Below are 22,907 nucleotides of genomic sequence, written 5' to 3'. Positions count from 1 at the left end.
ACAGACATGGCAGATTAAGTGTCAGGCAGGCATAGGAAATGATTTAGCACATGCTGTAGCAGTTTTTTTTTTTTAAGCAAGTAAATAATGATTTAAACTGACAAAACTGAACTGCAATTTACTATAACACATCAGTGCTCTTTTAACTATATATCACATTTTAATTTTTTTTGTTTTTATTTGTTTCTTTCTTTTTCTAGTCATTGTATCATGTAGTCCATTTTTTTTTCTTTTGTTGAGAACTGGAAAATCAAGGCTCCTCCTTGCTGGTGATCACATGCATTACATAGTGAATGTGTCCAGTGTTATACAACTAGAGTAGGGAGCTGTCAGACTGTAGTGCAGGGGGGAGGGGATCAGACTGCAGCAGGCGGTTGTCATTGTGGATTTCGGCCAGACGAGCAAAGTTTCTATTTACAAGTTAAAGTCTGCTGTAGGTGTCAGGGTACCTCTTAGGAAAAACTTGCCAGTGACAATACAGACATGGAGCTTTCAATGATTGGGACACTGATCCTTATCTTTCTCCTGACATTCCTAGTGACTATCTGGTTGAGGAAGGGTAGACAATCCACGCTGCCATCTGGTCCGACCCCTTTGCCTCTACTGGGAAACATCCTACAAATTAATTTCAAGGATTTAGTCCATGCCTTTGTACAGGTCAGTACAAACTACGCCTTCTTGTTTTTTCCTAGAAAGAACCGAGCAACGTTACATTTGCTGTGCATGACATTGCCAAAATAAAGCATATAAATTTTGCAATACATTGGAGCGTCTATGCTACAGAATAAAAAATGTCAAGGGCCTTTAAAAATGTAGTTAAAAGTAACCCCTATCCCCTCTTAAAAACAGCAACACTTTCTATTCTGTTCCATTTTCTGCGCAAGATAGGAAAAAAGCTTAGTGATATTCAAGCATTTGATAAATCCAAGAACACTCTTGTAAATATGCCTATAGATAGGACGGTAAAAATCAACCATCCATCCAAACTCAAATTAAATTGCAGTAGTTCACCAATAAAAACCTTATAATAAATATTTAATATTAAAAAATAATAAAAACATTTTCAGCTATCGGTGTCCTGATCATCATGTCCCACTACACTTGCTGAGAGCATTGCTATTTTTCATAATTTGCTTTTCCGTGTCTTGATGGTTATCAAAAGAAAAAACAATGCCTATAATAATTCTAAGTGTTTTGCTTCATAACACAATGTCATGAGTTTTAAATCCATTGTCCAAACCAACCTGATATCATTCTAGGAATTCACTTTGTATATTCTTGATGGTAGGTTTTTGAAAAATGATGGAATTGTTTTCTTTGTATCTCCAGCTTGGCTCCCAGTATGGTCCGGTATCCATGGTTTATTTGGGACAGGAAAAAGCATTGGTATTAAATGGTTATGATGTGGTGAGAGAAGCCTAGATTGATAAAGGAGAGGCATTCAGTGATCGAGCTAAATTAGCCATTGCGGAGATAGCTTTCAATGGACATGGTAAGAAACCACTTGTAAGATTTCCTGATTTCCTGCCCACTCTCCCATCACAGGTCTCACACAACCCGGCCACCGCCCTGAGTCCTTGCCTCTGGGAAACATGGTCTGGCTGGTGCCGACCCCAGCACGATCCTTCTCCTGACCCCGCTGAGGGGTGCACCGGCCAGAGCCACTGCTGCTATACATGATAAATTGTAATATTATTTTGAACGTTTGCATGTACAGTATTTAGAGGACTTTTATCTTCCTATGGTAAATATAGAATGTTTATGAATGGCTAATTTGGAATGGTATGGTTTGCTATTATTATTATTTTGTATTTATACAGCGTAGACATAATACTTAAAGCTTTAAAGTTTATAGTCATGGTACGAATTATCCCCTAATGCTTAACCAAATCCTGTTTATGCTCACCTCTTCCACCACAAGCTCTGCCATCTTCCCTCTTCTCTTCCTTGTTTCAACTTTCAGCCATCCTAATTGGACGGGCCAGAATGATGTCACTCCCATGCAGGGGTGCAGGAGTTCATTCAGTTGTTGCAGCCTAAGGCCAATTTTTGAGGGAAAAGTCAATTACTTATCGGCATGTTTTTGGGATATGGGAGGAAACCCATACAAACGTGGGGAGAACTTTGGGACGTGAAACCCTAGTGCTGCAGAAAGTGACAGTCACTGAGTCACCATGTCACCCATGAGTTTCGTTATTTGCATGGTTTATGTAAAATGCTTTAAATCTTTGATAGGTATTCAGACATCAGTAAAGTCACACATCCATTGTTGGTGAGCCATGTGCTATTGCTCTAAATAAGTTTTGCAAACAAGTTTTTTTTTGGGCATAGCAAAAGAAATGCATTAATAAAAATAACTGAGAAAATTGTTTTCTGTTTTATCTAAACAAGAAATTTAAAACATTTAAAGTATTGAACCTTACCTATCCTTACCAACGTGGTTGATGCAGAATTTTTCTAATTTTTAACTTTTTTTTATTATTTTTACCTGGTAATAGTACAAATAATAAAGCTCCCTGTCCTTCTATGTCCAATGCCTTTTTTTCAGTGTATAAAGGGAGCGAGTAATGGCAGTCACACAAACTGAACATTAAACAATACATAGGGGAGTGGGGAGATTTGTAGTTTGCACAATAACTGAAATTTAATACCAAGCATCCATTTCTTTCTAGTTCATGGCAAATCCCAATAACATGTAACAGAGATACTGAGTAGTAAATTTTGATGAACTGAGTAGTAAATTTCCTATTTGTAAAAAAGTAAAACAATTTTATGTCTGTACACACAGGAGTTCTATTCAGCAATGGTGAGCGCTGGAAACAAATGAGACGATTCACCCTGAGCACTCTGAGGAATTTTGGGATGGGTAAAAGAAGTCTGGAGGAGCGGGTACAAGAAGAGGCCAAGCGTTTGGCAGAGGAGTTCCAAAAAAAAGAGGGTTAGTAGTGGATCTAAGATGACCAATTTTTAGATGTTGGCATTGACCTATTCATGTAAATTCTCTTCCAGGAGCTCCATTTGATCCCACATTTCTCCTGAGCCTGGCTGTATCCAATGTTGTCTGCTCAATTTTTTTCAACGAACGTTTTGACTATGAAGATGAGGAGTTCCTGTCAATCCTGGCCCTCATGAGGGAATCTTTTAGAATTGTAACTTCACCATGGGCTCAGGTAGGCAGCCTAATTTTATGGATGGTTGAAGGTTTAAAACAAAAATTATCACAATTACAACTGAAAAAGGCAGGATAAGTGCTGTATATACTGCTCAACACCAACCAGACGAATTAGTTACATAGTTACATAGTTAGTCGGGTTGAAAAACGACATAAGTCCATCAAGTTCAACCACTAGGGAAATATACATATCCCAGATATAAAACCCTATAAGACAAAGCTGGTCCAGAGGAAGGCAAAAAAAACCCTGGTACAACTTGCTTCTACAGGGGAAAAAAATCCTTCCTTATTCCATGAGGCAATCGGATGTTCCCTGGATCAACAGTCACTGGTAAGTCCATTTCTGACTCCCCCAAATGTATTCCCCCTTGACAGTATGAAGCATGCATGTTGTCATTTATCTATATTAAATGCCATTTGCCACTTGGCTGCCCAATCAAACAGTACATCCAGGTCTGCTTGTAGATTATAGACATCCTGTATGGACATAATACCATTACATAGTTTGGTGTCATCTGCAAACACAGAAATTGTACTTTTAATCCCAAACTCTATATCATTTATGAAGATGTTACAGTAAAGGTCCCAACACTGAACCCTGGGGTACACCACTAATAACCTTAGACCATTCAGAGTATGAATCATTATGTAAAACTCTCTGGATGCAATCTTTAAGCCAGTTCCCTATCAATTTACAGATTGACTTTTCTAAACCTATCAACCCTAACTTGCATATTAACCGTCTGTGGGGTACAGTGTCAAATGCTTTAGCAAAGTCCAAGTACACTATATCAACTGCTATTCCACTGTCTACCTGTTTACTTACTTCTTCATAAAAAGAGAGTAAATATGTTTGACAACTTCTGTCTTTCTTGAAGCCATGCTGACTATCACTGATAAGATTATTTTCTAGCAGAAACTTCTCTATGTGGCTAAACTCTCTAAGACCTTTCCAACTATGGACGTTTAACTAACGGGTCTGTAGTTACCTGGTAATGACTTTGCTCCCTTTTTGAAGATAGGACCTTTATTGACCTTACGCCAATCCATCACTACCTTGCCAATGACTAAAGAGTCCCTAAAAATTAGAAATAATGGCTTTGAAATAGCTGAGCTTAGCTTTTAGAGGACACATGGATGTAAGTCATCAGGTCCTGGTGCTTTGTCAACCTTAATTTTTCCCAGCTGTTTCCAAATCTTATCAATTCCGAGCCATTGTGACTCATTTAAGGCAGTGACATTGGTAATATGAATTTGGACTTGAGCTCTGCCATTTTCCTTTGTGAACACAGAGCTAAAAAAAGTGTTTAGTAAATCTGCTCTGTCTTTATCCCCATTTACCAACCTAGCGACATGCTTTAAGGGGCCTACATGCTCAGATCTGAACTTTTTGCTATTAATATATTTAAAACATTTTTGGGGGTTTGCCTTACTTTCCTTTGCAATCAGTCTTTCATTTTGAAGTTTTGCACATTTTATCTCATTTTTACATCTTTTGTTATATTCTTTATAGGTTTCAAATGATGAAGGTGATCCTTCATTTTTATATTTTAGGAATGCCCTTTTCTTGTTCCTTATGGCTTTTCAGCTGCAAGCCACATAGGTTTTAATTTTAGCCTCTTAATCTTATTACCCATTGGAATATATTTTTCAGTTTGCTTTTGTAGAACAGACTTGAAACATTCTTATTTCTGTTCTGTGTTCTTAGAGGACAATATCGTCTCCCAGTCCAAGTCAGAGAGCCGCCCTTAATAATGGAAAATTTGCTCTTTTAAAATTAAATGTTTTTATCTTTCCTGTTTTTGCTTCCTGTTTATAGCTAACATTAAATGAAATCATATTATGGTCACTGCTACCCAGATTCTCTTTTATTTGCACATTTGTTATAAGCTCTGCATTGTTAGAAAGAACTAGGTCCAGCAGAGTATCATTTCTAGTTTGGGCTTCTATAAACTGTACCATAATATTATCTTGTATTAATTTCACAAATTTCCTACCTTTTGCTGTTCTTGTAGTGCCATTACCCCAGTCAATGCCAGGGTAGTTGAAATCTCCCATGATTAAAACACTTCCACTTTTTGCTGCTTTTTTTATCTGTGCTAGTAGTTGATTTTCTATTTCTTCCTTAGCACCGGGGGACCTATAGCAGACTCCAATAATTAATTGTGTGTTATTCAACCCCACATTCAACTCCACCCAGAATGCCTCAAACTCATCGCTTGTTCCATCTGCAATTTCTTCTTTTACATTCCCTTTTAGATCACTTCTCACATACAGACAGCCACAACCACCCTTTCGTTTGACTCTGTCTTTACGAAAGAGAATATACCCAGTAATATTGACAGCCCAGTCATGCGAAGAACAAAGCCAGGATTCAGCAATGCCAACTAAGTCATAATTTTCTTCACTCATTAAGGCTTCCAACTCCCGTATCTTGTTTGCTAGTCTTCTAGCTTCTTTGTTCTGTTCTCTGTGTTGGTGAATAGTGTAAAAATGCCAGTAGGTAATCGGCAACCCTAAACCACAGGTAATATACAAATATTTATAGCTTTGGTTATAGCACCACAAAACAAATAAACTGAAGCTGTTCTTCTTGTGGATCTGGTTCATATGAGAGTACATATCCTACTGGCTACATAATGCACACAAGGTTGCACTGTGAATACATTTCTATGGATTGCTGAAGATTGCTTATCGTGTTATCACAAAACATTGTTTCCAGCAACAATCCTTAACATCCATTGGACATCTGTATGAGATAACTTTCATAATACCTTGGTATGAATCCATTTTAAAGCGTATGTCAAGCCAAGACATTTTTAAAAGTTTTGAATAGAATGGGAAATGGTTGAAAACTTGCTACCTTTTTATTGCTGGGACTCTTAAAAAAACAGCATTATCATTCTTTTAAACGACTGACAAAAAAAAAAAAAAATAATAAGCACATTTTCCTCACAATCTGTTTTCAATTATTATCCAATTAAGTGTGCTAAAAAAGTTGTTAGTAACTCTAAAATGTTTAATGTAGAGGAAATCATTACAAGGTAGTAGCATGTTGAAGACATGGCAGTATCACGCTAGGGGTTACGGGACTAATAGGGGGCGATACGGCTTGTACAAAAGTGGTGTGAACCCTAAGAAGGGTCAATGCGCAGATTCTAAGCTCCAACTAGGTCAAGAGAGGTCAGGTCACAAGCCACGAGTCAAATACCAGCGATCCAGAAAATAAACTCTGGTGATACGGGGTCCACAGTAGACACAGGAGACACTGGAAGCAACAGGAGGCACAGGCATCACAAGAATATCCACAGACTGGGAGGAACACTGGAACAGCACAAGGGAAGGCCCAGGAAACAACAGGCTGGGCAAGAAGGGGGTAACGAAGGAGCTGAACAGAGGTAAAACTGATTTAAGCAACAGGTGTCCAGGAACTAGCTCAAAAACTAGGGGCTCTGCACTAGTGGAGACACGTTGCATGAACGCTGAGTGCTGTGTCTGAGCTAGCTTTATAGCCAGGGATGATTGAGAGGCTCTTTCCTGATTGGCCAGCGGGTTGTACAAAACTGAAAAAGCTTGGTAGCATAGGCACACCCAGAGCCAGAACTGCACGCATGTGGTTTAGTGAAGAAGAAATAAGTGTGACAAGCAGTTCTTAAGGTACTTGTATCAGACTGTATTCTGTTTTTGCAGATGTTTTCACTGGCACCTCGTCTCTTCATGTACTTACCTGGTACACACCACACAGTTTTCAGGAATTTTGACAAATTGAATGACTTTGTGATGAAGAAGATCAAAATGCATGAGGCTACACTGGATGAGAATTGTCCTAGTGATTATATTGATTGCTTCCTTATAAAGATGAAAGAGGTGAGATCTGTCTTGCTAAATGTTTTAACTTGTTTTGTGGGATATTCCACAAAACAATGTGAAATCCATATTTACATGGCCCAAAACTAGATACAGGTCAGAAACAAACTAATATTCATGCTATCTTAGGTCAGTTTTTATTGTAACCAAAACTGGTAGATTGATTTGCTTTCCAGTTTCAGACTTACAAAGATATTTTCAATTCACAGGTATTGGTAGATGATAGAGAGAGTTAAACCAGCAAAGAGGTTCTTAAATCTTTTGGGAAATTTGGGGTGGTGACCTACTTGCCCTTTTATTCTCATTTAATAATGTGCATCTAGTGTGCCAAAAAGGGGCATGCGCCATTCTCCCTGTTGGATGTATCATTTATTTTATGTTGAAGCCCAAATAGTGCAAACAAGCAAATTCAAACAGTATAGGAACAAAAATAATGGAGACTCACTATTTCAGCAGAGACTTGAAAGAGGTATGAAGAACCAAAATTGACCCTATTTATACCTAAAATACCTATTTTTGCTTATTTATAGGATGTATATATATGTGTATGGTGATTTTGTCCATTTTGTCCAGCCATGGGGAAAAAAGAATGACTCACATGGCTTTATTAATTATATAAAATGAACAATAATTACTTTATATTATAAGTAGGATTTCAGATAGAGGTAATACATGCTGATACTGCATCTTTCATACTAGCAGATTTGTTCTGTGCTTACCTCTGATGTGCCTAACACTTATGATAAAGCAACTGAGAAAAAGGCCTAGGGCCCATAGGATGTCTATGGGTACCAGCTAAAACTTCTCTTGGAAAGATAAAGCAATGACCTAATCAGTGCACCTAACTTGATAACTGATCTATTGTATATGTAGGTAGTCAACAGGAGCATACCAATATAAACAATATACCCATATTTTCCAGCGTATAAGACGACTTTTTTAACCACCCAAAAATTGTGTCAAAGTGGGGGGTCGTCCTATACGCCGGGTACTTCCCCTGGACGGGAGAAGATCCGAGCTCGGGTTACCAAAAGTCAGCCATCAGAGAGCTTCGGGAACGCTGTGACCCATGCAGTATAGATTTGTATGCGTGTTATAGAATATTGTGATTTACAAATCAGCCACTAGGTGGAGCTGTGTTACTACTTTACATAGAGGGGTAGACAATTCTTTAAATTATGGATCTGGTTAAATTAAATTATTTAAAGTAAAAATTTTCTTTGTTACTGTTTTTTTTTAAGTGCAACAAACTCTATATTTTAACTGGAAAAGCAGGGGGTCATCTTATACGCCCAGTCGTCTTATACGCCGGAAAATACGGTACATATTGTGGCCTCATCTATGCCGTCCTTTGCATTTATAATTACTGCATTATTATAATCAATGACAATAGAAGGGATAGGAGGGATGCTGTCAGCTTTCAGAAGACTGCATTTACTATAACATATCTGGTTATAAATTCTCATGTTTTGTATCCAAAGTTTTTCTTAGGCATGGTTTCATGCTACTATTCCCATAAGTAACCAGCAGTAGCCTAAAACCCTATTATTAAAATATCTGATGTACATCACATTTATAGGGATTGATTTTGACCTGCTATATCTAATCCTCCACTGAATGAGGAGATCAGGTTGTTTGGTTGTTTTGCAAGGCAAAGCTTATTTTTGAGGGAACGCAACCCCAAACCAAACCATGTTGGTGATCTGTTCAGGTGTATTTCTCATTGCACATTCTTGCAGAAGGTTTTTCAAAAGTATCATCATCTTTCACATTTTTCTTGGGTACATAATATCTGATTAAAGATCTGACAATGCACTTTTTTCTTTCACTGCAGGAAAAGGACAACCTCAATACAGAATTTAACTTTAAAAACCTAATTGTCAATGTGATGAACCTTTTTTTTGCTGGGACAGAAACCTCTGCCACTACCCTGAGATATTCATTACTTATTCTACTGAAATACCCAGATGTAAGAAGTAAGTGCTGCAAAATCTTTCTTAATAAAGTATATCTTTAGCATTTTTTCTAAGGTGATTGCAATGAGTAACAATTATGATGTGTGTTTTATTTTTTAATTACTGTTTGATTCTGTTTCAGATCACCAAGACTCTACCTTATTTTCATGTTGCTAGCAATTTTTCATTATAACAATTTCTGGAAGGCATGCTATTTTAGCAGCAGTGGGCTGGAGTAGTATCAGATTGCATATAGATTGTTAATTCTGTATTTAAATCAACCTGTTCATATGTGAAACATGCATCACAGACTAGAGCAGTGCTACTGAAACAACATTTTTTTTTTTTTACAAAATATCCTAGGTACAGTCTGCTTTCTTGTCAAAACTTTATTATATAGGATTATCACAAACCATTTAACATATCTATTTGTTCCAACAGAGAAGGTCCAAGAGGAGATTGATCAAGTGATTGGCCAGAGTCGATGCCCCTCAGTGGAGGATAGAATTAACATGCCATACACAGATGCAGTGATACATGAGATCCAAAGATTTACTGATATTGTGCCTTTAGGGTTCCCAAGTGCCACCAGCCAGGATACAACGCTCAGAGGATACCACATCCCAAAGGTCAGTAACCTGAAGATAAGATTACTGGTAAATCATAGAAATGGTTCTTGAAATGGTTTATCATCCACACTATAAATAATTATTAATTTTAGGATATAAGATTGGCTACTCAGTGGTTTATAATGTATTTGTGAAGACAAAAGGGTTAACAATAGCTGTACTGTACTGCAAAGATATATTTTTCCATTTCAGGTGAATGATTGTTAAAATAAAACTTTCGTATAGGTAAGTATTCCTCTTGAGTTTTTCAAGAGTATTCAACTCTTGAAAAACTGAATCTAGTCAACCATAATGCTGACTCCTTGCTGCCTCTAGGTGGGCAGAATGCACTTACTAGTAGTGTTGGTCGAATAGCTCAGTGTTTGATTTGGCAGCAATTCGATCGAATAGCACGATATTTTTCGGGTGATCAAACGCCGAATTCTAACACCATTGGAGTCTATGGGGGGAAAATTCTGATTTTTTTCGTGACTGTTTAGAATTGAAAGAGCAATCAGGGGAGTGGAGCTGACAACTGTAATTTGTGTTCTTGGTTAGTATGTGTTCTCGGAACTACAGTTCCGCTAGGGCTGCAAGAGCAATCGATTGCTTTTGCAGCCCTAGCGTAACTGTAGTATGTAGGGATGAGCGTGCTTCCAATCAGCTGTTGACCGCAAATTCCCACTTTCCCCGGGCTGTACTAGCCCAGTGACAGTGGGAACTAAACTCCATTGAGAGTTCATCTGGAGTTCACCTGCAGTCACACCTGATTGGAAGCACTCACGTGCCTCGAATCAGCTGTGACCGTGGTTCCCATGGTCACCGGGCTGTACTTATCAATGACCGTGGGAAATGAACTCAGATGAAATCTCAATGGAGAAACTCCACTGAGAGTTCATCTGGAGTTTGTCTGCAGTTCGCCTGAGGAGAGGTTAACCCTGATGACAGCTCAAGCGTCATCAGGATTTTCTTTTGCTCCACCAATCACAGAGCACTAGAGGTGAATGAATGGGTAGACTTGTCCTCATTTAACCTCTAGAATGAATGCAGCCGTGGTAATCATCGTGCTGTGGGATAACCTGTAAAAAAATAAAAGTTAGTTACACAAATCACACTCACCCGTGTTTTTCGGGTCGGGCCTATACGTATTCGAACAGCAATATTCGGGTCAAATGTAAGGACAACCCGAATTCGAACACCAACACTACTTACTAGCTCCACTGCATAACACACGAGCTTCTCTTCTTTACACAACATGAACCCTTCCTCATTGAAAAGAGTGGAATAGATAACCCTTTTACCCTTTAGTTCTACAGGTATATCCTCCTGTTTTGTACCAAGTAATACCAATGTTATGTGTCTCAACCTCTCCTGAGGAAGCCAGAATAGTGATTTGCATCGGAAAATGAGATCACATTATGGTGACACACTTCTGTCCTCCCATAAATTGGGCTATAGGGCGAGAATAAGAATATTTTGTTTAGTTCAGACACCTTTACCCATACCAATAATGGATGAATGTAATAAACTGTGGTATGGCTACAATAAAATGGTGTATTTTGTAAATCTGATTATCATAATACATGTAATGTATTATATGTATTGAGCAAAATAAAATTCTTCTATTACCATAAAACCCTGCTTTTCTTACTTTTTTTATTTTGCTGTCTAAATTAAACTTTCAATAAATCTATGTGTAGCCTAAATGTTAAATTTTCACTGATATTGTTACTGTTTTTCACTTGAATTGTTCACATTCCTGTTGGGGAGATTCTGTCAGATCCATATGGTTTAGCATTCTCGGCAAAGTCATTTGACATAGAGTTTAGAGTGGGTACATTCATACACATTACAATGCAGTATTTAAAAGGCCAGTGGTACAAAACTTTCTTGTGGGAAAATCGTAGTAGTGCATCATTTGCCGTTCATGGATCCATGAATGATGTTGGGTGACCTCTGTGCACATGTCAGATTCTATTCCGAAATTAGCCTGACCAATTGTTTTTAGCAAAAAAACAAGCTATGACGTGGGTACATAGCTTTACCATTGCCTGACTTGTCTGGCCTGTAAACAATAAAATTTAATAGTTCTCATATAAACATGTAAATAAATCATCTAATCCTAAAGGAGTTCTAATCATGCTCTGAGGACACAACTCTTGTCCGTGCTTCTTTACTCCCTATAAATGCTGTATATTAGCAGTAGTGATGTTATACATCATCATCTGAGCCTTGAACTGTAATGAAGCCACAAGACATGTTCAATTTATTTACCGCTTTAAATCTCTTATTTTAGTACGTTTTGTAGACAAAACAATTACATATACATTCCCAGTTTGTCATTAATCTTTCTTGTACACAATGCTTTACTTTCTGCACAATATATAAATTGCAAATTAGCCATTCTGACGCTTTTTGATTTGGCTGAAGGTGAAATTCCCTTTATGAATATCATAATACAATCTTTAATTAACAAAATGATCTGCACAGTTTGCTATCCCTCATTCTTTACATAATATACATTATAATAATACAAGTTGTGTATTCTTTAACTTGTTTAAAGTTCTATATTACTTCTCAGGGTACAACTGTGTTTCCTATGTTAACCACAGTCCTAAAAGATGAGAAATACTTCAAGAATCCACAAACATTCGAACCAGAACATTTTCTAGATGATAAAGGGAAACTAAAGAAGATTGAGGCCTTTATCCCATTCTCTCTAGGTACAATGCACATGCTGATTATTCTTTTCTTTTTTTTTAATTTTTTTTATTTACAAAAACATATTAGGTGGGTGTATACTCTGTGTTAAGCTTTTGCTTCAAGTAGAACTAAATCCTTACATTAAAGCACATGTGTATCTTGTAATGGTAATGCTACACATTGGATATTTTTTTACAGTCAAGCTTCATATACTTTATGCAGCCATTGTTATGCTTTTTCCCTCCATCTGTCTAGACATACACTGTAATACATATATGTAATAGCATGTGTGACTTTTCTCTCTCCAACAGGTAAGAGAGTCTGCCTTGGAGAGGGTCTTGCCAGGATGGAGATTTTCTTATTTCTTACTTACATTTTACAAATGTTTGACCTCAAATGTGATATGAACCCTGACGACATTGACATATCGCCTGTACCCAACAGTGGAAGCTTTATTGCAAAGCCCTACATGATCTCTATGAACCATCGCTAAGCTAAAAACCCATACCTCTAACTTACATACCTCTAAAAGAAGCTCCTTTCTACCTCAACAATGATCTTCAGTATGCAGATCATCTTCTTTTGACTAAGATGCAGTGTCTATTCCTCAATCAATTGAATAATAATCAATGTATCGTCATATCCCTCATAAATAGCACAAAAATGTGGAGAGGACAAACAAACAAGAGCAGGACAAGACAAACAAAAAATAAGATTCTGGTAAGCATCAGAAAATATATCTATGTTATATACAGTAGAACCTTGGTTATCTGGCACCCACATGGAATGGCCGATTCTGGATAAGTGTAGTTTCCAGTTAACTGAGGTTTCCCAGCCATTCAGCATTAGACTTGAATGGGGAGACTTGTCCCTATTCACCTCCAGTGTGGAATGGCTGAGAAAAGAGAAACCCTGATAACGCTTGAGCCGTCATCAGGCTTTTTCTTTTCTCAGCCAATCACGGAGCGGAGCAATCATCAGAGATCTCCTCTGCTTTACTGATTGTACCTGCAGCCTTGGCGAAACTGTGATATGTGTTCTTGGATGCAGAACACATGTCACAGCTCCACTAGGGCTGCAGAAGCAATTAAGAAAGCAGAGCTGTCGGGTGCCGGTTATCTGAGTTTTCCAGTTATCTGAGTTCCGGATAACCGGGGTTCTACTGTAATAAAAGCATCAAAAAAGACCTTTATTAGGTTCAAATACTTCACACACTTTTGTAAAAAAGATAAAAAGCACAAAAATATAGTCATCTTAAACAACTCATCATCAATTAACAAAGAACAGCTATCCAAACAGTTTAAAATTACCCGACTCGTTTCGCAGATGGCGATACAGCAGTGTAGTACCCAATAGTCTTAATATAATTTCAGCTTAGACAAGGTACACCACATTGTGATCACATCAACAGCAGCATTAGGTTCAGGCCTTTTCAGATCAGCCGCTCACTATCAATAGCAAAAGACTAAGTCAATACATAAGTGCAGGATTTTAAAGAAAACGCTTTCAACAGGCATCTGACCTGATGCTGTGTCTGCATTCACCAAAGGCTGACAAGTATCACGTTTGACAATACTTTGACAATGATTTTTGTTATGCAGGGAGCCCTGTATACAACATTACAAACTGTATGAAATACTGATCATATATTTCCTGAAAAAAAAGTGTATTACTGTTTATAATGTGTTTTAGACAATAAAATAAGTAAGCATTGTTCTGGTATTGTTAAAGGAGATCTCTTTTCCTCATATAAGATATAACTCCTGCTTATTGTCAGTTTATTTGAAATCTAATGAGAACTGTTAATTGTTGCACTCCAGTAAATTCAACAAATAAAATATTTATTTAGCAAATGGTGTAAACTGACCACACATTCTACCCCCAACTGAGTTTCACCCATGATGGGCTTTACCTCTGTCCATGACGTTAAATATCTAAGTAACAAAAATACAGTATTTAACTTTCAGTTTAACTTCAACCAAGTACATCATTAAAGTGGAACTAAGGCAGTGATACTCATCTATCTGTCTCAGGGCACCACCATCTTCCTTCCTCTTTTCTTCCTTTAAACAATATTCTTATATGGCGCTGACTGGATTGCGTCAATCCCATGCGCAGCTCAGCAACTTTTGACAGCTGGGTGCCGAATGGATAGGCAAGAACAGTTTATGAGGAAGAGAAATTACCTGTCATTTTCTGGAATAACCACCTGCCTGAATCTCCACTGTTCAAAGAGAGACTATAGTTCCACTTTAAAAACATGGGCATTATATTTAAGTATTGCAACAGGGAATACACCAAGTAGATAGGGTAAGACCTACAGCATTTTTCATACTAAAAATAAACTAGTCAATAAAATGACATAAATGTTTCCAGTTTATTTTCTTGTTAGTTTTATTCAGATGACTCTTGCATTTTGCATTTTAGATAGATAGATAGGTAGGTAGATATGCCACCAGAGGTCTCTGTGAAACAAGTTTTGTATACTTATTTATCATTATATTATATCTAAACTTTGAACTGTATAACTAGGTGGAGATGATAAATCCTTAACAAACAACTGCAACTAACTAATCAGTCGGTGGTTGATGCAATGTCAACTTTGTAAATAAGCACCCAGCACGTGAAACATATGAATATGATTTTTTTATGCTTATAAGTGCCCTTAGTTCATCTGAATAAACCTACCTATGGTGCAAGCAAAAACCATGGACATATTTATATGATTTGATTGTGGTAAAATGTGACCAGATGAGTTTTAGGAAGACATGCTGTGCTTTGCAGACAGGTGTCTTGGTGATTCTCCCTGTGCAACAGCAAAGAATTATTTAAATGCATGGTTAATTGTGGGCCATTCACTCAGGTCTAGTTCATTTCTCAGTAAAATTGTATTGTTAGATCTTATTATCTGTGATAGAACTAAAATATTTCTTTGTATTTAGAAGCATTTTTTAGGAGTAGAATCTAAACATTTAAAGAAAGCTATGTCATTTTTTCTTAGTTTAAACTTTTTAAAATGTGTTTTATGTTTTTTAATATATAATTATATCATGGAGAATGTGGTGTATGCAGTTTATCTGTACAACAAATACTTAAAGCTCAACATCAAGCAGATATAAAAGACAAAAAATGAAATGAATGCAGATATTTATTAAAAAAAAAAAATATGCTGACGGCAAACAGTGTGAGTAATTGTCTTTAATTTTCTTGCAATCCCATCTGCAAAGGGATAAGATGAAGAAGAAGTAGAAGTTGTTGGATAGCACTGATCAGAGGCAAATTTTAGCTATTCTGACATGGGGTCAGAACTTGGAATTTTAGCAATCAGAATTTGGATATCCCATCAGTGAGAAAATCATCCTGTGACAGGCGGCTTTTACAGGGCACTGACATACATGCAGCCCCTATAAAAGATAAGGCATAGCCAAGCATGGTGATATTTTGTGCTATTTTGGATAGACAGGGCTAACAGACACAGGAAAGATTCTATTTTTTATAAAGGATATATAGTGTTTGCCATTTTATGTTATTGTTCTGCTTTGATAAGGATGGAGCTTGGAGCCATTAACAGGGACAGAGAAGAGTTGAAAAAATAAGGGTGAGATGCAGCGCTTGCCGTTTTGTGATACTATACTAGTTGCAAAAGAACAGAATATAGAGCATCTAACAGGGACAGACAGAAGTAAAAAAAAAAAAAAAAGTTTTGAAAGACATGGCTTCCCATAAAAAAATTGCAGTTTCATGTCCATTAAATCTGTCCAGAGAGATTCAAGCTGTGGATGTTTAGTTTATCTGATGTCCCCTGTATGCCAGTTCCTGATTATGGATCTGTTCCTGTGTGTTATGTAAATGTAGGGTAAGCCATGGAATTCTGTACTACGGATGTACAGGGAAGTCCCATCTTCACTTCTTCCTTTTTCCTCTTCCATGTTTTTATATTATATTTTTCAGTCCCCTATTGGAAATGCTAGGCCAGGAAACAGTACACGGTATACTGCCAGCCATCCTACGGCATGCCAACCAATCTAGTGGCGGTACAGTCACTATTGCACCAGTTGATTGACGCCAGCTCCATTAAAAATATCATGGAGTAGGAAAATGCATTTAATAAAGCACTCCTCTACACACAGTGAGGAGACAGGAGCCTGCAAAAATGGTAAAAAAGACACAGAAGACTGCTGGAGTACCGGTGGGGAAGAAACCCATGCAGAGACGTTGGAGGAGATTAGTAGAAGATTATCAATATCTGACTGACACTGGCAGTGCTGGAGAGTTAAAGTTTGGAGGAGAAGGGGCAAGGAAACAGAACATAATCTCATTTTGGACTAGTAGAAGCATGAGGTCTCTTAGGTCAGTTCTAGTGTTTTGGTTTTTAGCTGGTCCCCCAGGGCTACTTCTGGCAGGGCAGTGTTCCTTCACATCTGCCTGGGATTTGCTGGTGCTGGGGTAGGCCTTTTACCTAGGATCTGATGCATAGGATTAATGCTGGCTGTATGGAGGGTTATTGCTTCTCTGCTGGCTGCTGCTAAGGACTGGATTGGTTTTAAAGGGACTGAACGCATTAATATAGTTTAATTGAATGTACACACATTTGTACATATCTTTTGCTTTAAAGTCCTTTTACTTTTATTTGTGTTGCAGTGAGGGCCAGTAAATGTGTTATGTGTGAACATGTTTACTATGTACTAAGGTGGTACACCTTCTCCCGCCTCTCTCACTTGGCAGCTCTAGGCCGTTTTATTTGTGCACTTGTGTATTGTGTTTTGGGCCATTCTTTTGCTCAACTCTGGATTAGAAAATCGATCAATTGTTCAAATGCAAGTTGGCAGCAGATCTGTCCATGTGTACCCTGTCCTATTATCATTGCAGCCCTGTCATGTCCTAGTGTTTCATAGTTTGCATTAGTCATGAGGCCTAAGCTGTTAAAGGCATTAGATTGTATAGTGAATCATCTGTTACCGTACCTGTCTGTAGGGGCCCCGCAGCAATGACAGGTCCAGGAACCTCTCACCACTTTTTCTCCTTAAGCTGCCATCTTCCAACTCTACAACAGATTTCCAGGTTCATGGCGATCTTCTTCACCCATTGTACTGTCACTAATAGTGTATCCATGCAGTCTTTTCTTGTCTCTTGCCTAAAAGCTCTACCACTTAATTTTTTATTTTAGAGACACTTTAAACATTCCCTGCTTACAGATTTCTATATTCCTGATGAAACATATAGATGGATACAAAAGGACAACACATTTTTTGTTTTTCATGGCTGACATAATAGTATTCAACATTGCTCTGTTAATTAAAACATATAAAGGAGCCAATACCGCATAATGGTTCCACAGTTTGCTTGTTCTGGAGGTTTTGAAGAAGCAATTATCAGTGAAAATTTTGTAAAATATAAAGACTTCCAGAAACAGGATCATACTCTAATCACAACTTTATGACACAGAATTGCACAAGCATTTTCTGCATGTCAAAAGCAGCTTTTTATTGCAAAATATTACTTATATAAGACAACTGTTCTAAACCTTTTTAACATAAGGGAAACCTTGAAATATCTTTCAGGTCTCAGGAAACCCCTGACAAAATTTATGATATGCACAGTTCATGGTACATTAAAATGGTGGCCAATGGGATTTATGTTGTTGGCCAGTGGAAATACTGACATCCTTATGAAGAGCCAAATTGGTGTTCATTGGTGTTCAGTAGTAACTGCCCTAAGGGGGAAAAATGCCCATTGCAGAAGGAACCCCTAGCAACCTCTGGAGAAACCCAAGGATTCTGTGGAACAAGGGTTGAGAAACACTTCTGTAAGTTATCGAACTAAAGAAAATCAAAAAAGTAATTTCCAATTGTGTTATTTATCCTATTTAGTGGTATGCACTCCAAAATATATTTGAAGTGGAAATGTGCAAAGCGTGTATGCTTTTTGTATTGTAGCTGGGGTTGAAGTGTTGAGACCACATTTGGAAAGTTTTCCAGCCAATGTCAGATACCAAACCTGTGTGTTGAATATGAACTGACTATGCATAATATGTCAAGAGACTGTAAGAAAACAAGTTGTTTCTAAGCTAAAAACGTCACATTTTACTTTATAAAGTTTGTATTTTATTTGTGTTTGCTATATGGTAAATAGACATTAATGGTTAGAGACAGCAAATTGTGCAAATTATGCAAATTTTTGATAGGGAGGAAAGGCTTTTGCCCCAATCCCAGCTTGGGCTTCTTTGTTAAAGGAGTGAATTTTAATAAAGTGTCAACTTTAAAATGAATACATTTCATAATTCTCACAAATACCTCTGCGTTGTATTAGCCCTGCAAATTCACAGATAACATATCAAGCAAATATTTCAGGCACACCCTTGTTTGTTAAAGGGCTGGTCCTTTCCCTACATAACGCCCATGATAAATGTCTGCCAAAATGGTTTTATAAACGTAATTTAAATAACCATGGCTTGAAAGTTATACCAAAGCAATGATCCCTGATCTATTGCAACAGTTTTACAGTATGTGCAAAGAATTTGGTGGGACCTAACCTTCCATGCCCAGAGAGAAAATGTATATGAAGAACATTTTATAGTTTTCATGACCTAAAAAACAAAGATTTCCACGTTAACTAATAGATACTGTTTCTGCAGTGCTATCAATGCAAAAAGGAGAACTTACATTACATGATATCAGTAAATTAAAGAATCCTGCTCCAAATGTAATAAAAGCATTGTATAAATATTGATAATCAATAACAAAACTACATAAAATATAAAACAGTGACAAGTCAATCTGCTACATAAATAAACTTTGCTAAACACATGATATATGTGAATATAAACCTTTACACATAAAAAATGCATTACATTTTTATGGACTTATGAAGAACCAAAGGATGCTCTCCCATAAACAGGTCACAAAGGACTATATAACAATATAATAAATCTAAAATATTCATATATATATATATATATATATATACCATAGATACAGTGACCTAGGTCCATTTATGCCAGAACAACCCAAAAATATTATATGCTACTAACCACAATATGCACCTAGTAATAGCCTTTTGTGATATATTTTTGGTGATTTTTTTATTTTTTTTCATTTACAGAAAGTCATCCTTTGTCTGTTTGACAGCTTGTAACAGGGACAAGAAATGGGGAAAGTGATTGTTACAGAAATAAATTTTAACCTGATACATGTTCTAAACATTCTTTAATTTAGGGGATGAAAGTTTTATTGTCTAAATCCGGAGTCCGGATTTCCTATAGTTCTCTGCTCCAACAAAAAAACTAGGGGAAATTTCCCAATGAGTACTGCTTATAGAAAATACAATACTAAGAATTTTTAGTGAATGCAGAATCTTTTGAATAACATACATGAGTGTGCACTGGTATGGTCTATCTCAATAAATGGAGGCAGATTTCTGGGCAAAAATAACTACCTTCCTGCCCTCCTCTTACCCATTCTATAGGTTGTTTCCTTACTTTGTAAATGAATAAATTCTGACCTAAATCTACTGTGCAGATACCTTGGCTGTGCTGATTATGCTAATGCAATGTTGTAGATATACCTACCTCTCCCAATCTGATGTCACTGGTGCAGTTGTCTCTTCTGCATCCTAAGAGGATGCCACATTTGGGTGGACAAATGAAAGTATCTACATCACACAAACATGGATACCACAAATACCCCAACTTTTGTACACAGAAAATGAGAGAAGACTCAGAGCTGAATGGGTAGTTGAGTAAAAAAAGGACATTAATAGATATTAGTTGGAAGGAGGAGGTTAGGTAATATTATCAGCTTTAAAATTATTGTACTTATTGTAATTATTGTGCCTAATTGACCTAATTGAATATTATAATGATATCTAAACACTAGAACTAAATGTTGTAGCTCATTAGTCCTTAAATGTAATGTCTGTATTAGTTTTTGTTTTTCAGGCTAAGAACCTTTGCAGCATGTACCAAAATAAAAACTGTTGATCATGTCAAATATGAAAAAATGCAGGCTCGTTGGTACTTCCCAGGAACTAAAAATACAGCAAAAAAAGTTGTGTCTTCCTTATCCAAACTAATATTCTCCCCACCCTGTATGTAATGGAGATCAAGAGAGGGAAACAAATTTGAAATCCATTCTGGGTGACAACCATGATTCCCTCCATATAGAAGAATGAATGGAGTGAAGTAGTGAGTTTAGACATCTTCAGATGGGAGGTGGTTTGGAGGACTACCATGCAAGAAGAAATCTAATGCAGACTTCTTGCTTACGAATTGGTAAGCTGCAATATACTGCATTACATTTTGTGTTTTGATATTTACATACACTTAAATAAAGCTGTAGTTTTATGGACTAAAGTACATATGACAGAAGTCTCCACAGATCACATTATGAATCATGCCAGGGTTCTGACATCTGGTAGTCGAGCCATCACTAAAGAAAATGTGTTGGCTGTACTTTTATGTTAAGTTATCCACAGGTGTATGTATCCTATCCCTTAAATATGTTCCTAGAATCATTCAGTCCAGATTGGATAGCACAGGTTTGTCAATAGGGTCAGACAAATAACTGCCAGACAATCACTCTGTGGAGGGTCCAAACTCTCTGTTCCTGATTTGTCTTTTAAAAATGATAGTTGCCTACCTGACATGCCAATTCTTTAGTGCTTTCAGTGCAGACAGACATTTATGACCTTAACGCGAACTTTACTGCTTGGATACATGTACTAATCAGTGACTCATCAGCATTACAACCAAATGATTTTTTAATGAGAACAAATATCTGCAAAGCAAGCTTATTGAAATGGATTGGGAATTGCTGATTTACTCAAGGCAAATTATGTTTTGATTATTCTTGAGAACAGACAGATTGGCTGATATAAGGAAACTGTACAGTTTCTGATTCTTGGAGCTACACCCCTTAACAATAACACCGCCTTGAAAAAACAAATACAGAACTTTAAAACAATAATCCAAGGCAAGTGAACTGAAAACAAGTCACATGAATACATTTGGATAACAGCTCAAACACAAATTATCTTAATTATATAATATACAAATTATACTGAATTAATAAAAGAGTGTTCCTGATTGCATTGCAGGCAGTTATCAGTGTTTATGCTTAAAGTGGAAGTAAATTCAGTGGGTGGTGAGTTTCTGCCATAATCAACAAGTGTACACAACCTACTTTCCAATTATGGCACATACTTACGCAGTGCAGAGTTGATCAGAGCTGTTGCCGAATAAACTACCCACTACCCACTCAAATTTATTCTCAGTTCCGTCAAACAGGTATCAATACTTAGACAAATCAAGCAAACTATTAGTTAACTAGAAAATTTCAGGCATATCCAGTCACGGGTTTACTTTAAACCAAGCAGACATTATTGGAGATACATATACCTGTAGTTGAGACATTCTGTGCTAAAACTCTAGTTTACAAGATAAAAGCATGACACATTCTTAGCAGTGAGTGAATATTTTAGCAGGAGATACTGTTCTTTTGGTTAATATTTATTTCGTAAGTTTTCATACTTCTCATCCACGGTCAGTTACTAGACTTTTTTTCAACTAGCCTTGGTGCCATATTACTTTGAACCCCAAACAAAGCAATGTATTAGGAAGCTGCCAGAAGCATATGAAATCATTTGAGAGAAGCAAAGTCCATTTATTGCTTTTATCGACTGCCCAAGAATTAGTCTAAAATCAATCTGTGTATTCTGATTTCTGAGTTTGAAATTTATATATATATATGACGAGCTCTAAAAATGATTTAACTGGGAATTCTTCAATGTATTAATATTACACCGGGGAACGCATTTTTTGTTAAGTTAGATCTTACACTTGTTTTTTTACAAATTTTTGAGTGGTGAATCCAGAAATGACCCCAGTTTTTTGCCATCACCTCCAGTTTTTACAATACAGGGTATCTCCCAATTTTTGTCAAAAAACATACAAATTTTACATACAGTGAAAAAATAATGAAATAATAACCTGAATGTACTGTTTATTTAAATTGACTTTGTTTATACAAAGGATTTATTGTTACTCTATGACATTTTTTTTACAGTAAAACATTTGAAAATTATTCAGGTAAGCGGTTAAGGTAAATATTTACGCTTATAGCCTTTCCTGGAGTGTTCAATGTTAGGACAATCCCTCTGGATGCTCCATCAATAGTCAGCCATCATATGTATATCAAATCTACCCTGATACCATCCTTCCATGACCTTCAAATCTTGGTGAAATTGTTCACCTTGCTCATCACTGACTGCACCAAGGTTTTCTGGGAAGTTAGGAGGATGGCTATGCGGAAAATGCACCTTGATGCTCATATTGCAACCAAGCATTTTGTAGCTCTCCCAAGAGTGTTAGAACAATTTCTGTGTAATTATTTGCTCGTGTGTTTCCAAATAAGTCCTTGACAATGGCTTTGAATGATAACCAAGCATTCTTTTCGACTTCTGACAGTGTTCTGATGAAATGTTCATCTTTGATGAGCTGCCGAATTTGTGGACCATCAAACACACCGGTCTTTATTTTTTCAAATGACAGCCTAGGAAATGCCAAAATGAGAAACTTGAAACTTCTCTTTCAGTTGGCAAAGCTTT

General features: G+C 36.9%; 1 pseudogene; it reads left to right on the top strand.

Moving 5' to 3' along the window:
- Nucleotides 1-361: 361 nt before the first annotated feature.
- On the top strand, nucleotides 362-14,021 carry LOC140343386 (cytochrome P450 2C23-like; annotated as a pseudogene).
- The last annotated feature ends 8,886 nt before the right edge of the window (nucleotides 14,022-22,907 follow it).

The sequence above is a fragment of the Pyxicephalus adspersus genome, chromosome Z, assembly GCF_032062135.1.
Source record: "Pyxicephalus adspersus chromosome Z, UCB_Pads_2.0, whole genome shotgun sequence".
NCBI lineage: Eukaryota > Metazoa > Chordata > Amphibia > Anura > Pyxicephalidae > Pyxicephalus > Pyxicephalus adspersus.
The sequence above is the reverse complement of the archived record's forward strand: the minus strand, read 5'-3'. Positions and strand labels throughout refer to the sequence as shown.